The 1,840-nt window shown below is 45.6% G+C and overlaps 1 protein-coding gene across 5 annotated transcripts in view; it reads left to right on the forward strand.

Moving 5' to 3' along the window:
* FAM20A (FAM20A golgi associated secretory pathway pseudokinase) overlaps positions 1 to 1,840 on the forward strand; it is a 42,133-nt gene that overhangs the window by 10,066 nt on the left and 30,227 nt on the right. The gene's annotated exons all lie outside the window — the stretch shown is intronic.

Here is a 1,840-nt window from a genome sequence, read left to right on the forward strand (position 1 = left end):
TTGATTCTGACCTCATTCATTCCAGAATTTAACTTTGTTGAAGTCCATGGAGTTACTTGGATTTACGCTGGTGTGAGCAACGCTGGAGTCTGACCACATGTGTCAGTAGAATAGATGAGAAAATATGATGAAGAACAGGCAGAACACTAAGCTCAGAGCGGATGAGAAAGAAACTCGGGGCAATTGGCGCGACTGTTGGTGTAAACCAGAGCTCAAGTTTAAAGAACAGGAAACAGACATGAGAGGAAGTCTTGTCTTGGTTCGGGCATTAGCATAAGACTTTTGACACCTGGGGTCAAGTCCTGCGCCACCACAGACTTCCTGTGTGGCCAAGTCACTTAGGCTAGATTTCTGAAGGTATTTAGGTGTTTCAAGGCTTAACTGATTTAGGAAGCTAAAGCTCATTTGCAAAAGAGCTTTAGCACTTAGGAGCCTAAATCCTATTGACATTTGATGGGATTTTGGCACTGAAGAACCTAAATCCCTTTTGAAAAGGAGATTTAGGTTCCTAAAGGAGTTAGGCTTTGCAATGCTGAGCACAGCAACACCTAAATACCTTTAGAAATCTGAGCCCAAGGTGCTCTGTGCTTCAAGTTCCCCTTTATAAACTGGTGATCCTGTCACTTTCCTATCACACTGGGAAAGATTGCCAGACTCCAGAGACCATGGTAATGAGGACCAGATACGTATCTTAAGTAGAAAAAAGATTCTCAAAGAGAGGCTCTAACCACGGCAGATCATAGTACTCTTCAGACTGGAAACTCGGCAGTGTGCTGGTGAGACCTTCTTTATTTTTTTCAAGTGGCAAACAACACCTGGCATATGCTAGTCACATCGCTCAGTGCCTTATTGGAAGGTGCTCAGATATCTCGACGATGAGCGTGGCAGAAACTGAGTAGAATAGAGAAGCAGCCTGAAGCATTTTCCGTGCAAGTTAACAGACCAGTCCAGAGCCATGCAGGTCAGTGGACTATACTGTAGTGATGTAAATAAATATTTACTTAGCAATGCTAGTTTTTGAGAGTCCTGAATTCTCCACTGCTGCCCTCAGGCTTGTCAGTTAAACCCATATTTTCATAAGTGGCCTGTAATTTGGATACCTCCATTATGTGATGCCTGTTGTCAATAGCTACCAGTGTGGTGCTCTTCTCTTGTTCAATGATGATAACAGTCGGCTGCGTGAATGTTCCCTCTGTGTGCTGCCCCAGCTCTGCGCAGATCGCTGATACAGCAGACCCCGAGAGAACCCCCAAAGACCACAGACTCTAGTAAGGTACAAAGGCACCCGTCCAGGTTTATTGTCAAACGAAGCACAGTATAGTTTCCTATAGACTCTACAGGGCATATAGAGGGGAGGGATAGCTCAGTGGTTTGAGCATTGGCCTGCTAAACCCAGGATTGTGAGTTCAATCCTTGAGGGGACCATTTAGGGATCGGGGCAAAAAATGCAGATTGGTCCTGCTTTGAGCAGGGGGTTGGACTAGATGACTTCTTGAGGTCCCTTCCAACCCTGATATTCTATGATTCTATGATACTACGAATATGTGCCCCCAGCAATGGACACAGCTCAGCCAGTGGCGGGACACTGCCCCTTACGCTGGACGACAATGTGCCCTTCCAGACTTATTCTTCTACAGGTGCAGAACAGATTACTCATCCCTCCTGATGTATTGAGGTGCAGTCCCTTTACTCATTAGGGTGCTGCTTCTCCCCTGTTACATGTTGGTTCAAACGAATCTATCCGTCATGTTGTCCTTTTGACCCTGTCTTTAAGATGCACCTGCCTGTTCCTTGTTATCTCTGTGGAGTGTTCTGATGCCATCTTGGTGCAAGTTCCTCT

The sequence above is a fragment of the Dermochelys coriacea genome, chromosome 14, assembly GCF_009764565.3.
Source record: "Dermochelys coriacea isolate rDerCor1 chromosome 14, rDerCor1.pri.v4, whole genome shotgun sequence".
NCBI lineage: Eukaryota > Metazoa > Chordata > Testudines > Dermochelyidae > Dermochelys > Dermochelys coriacea.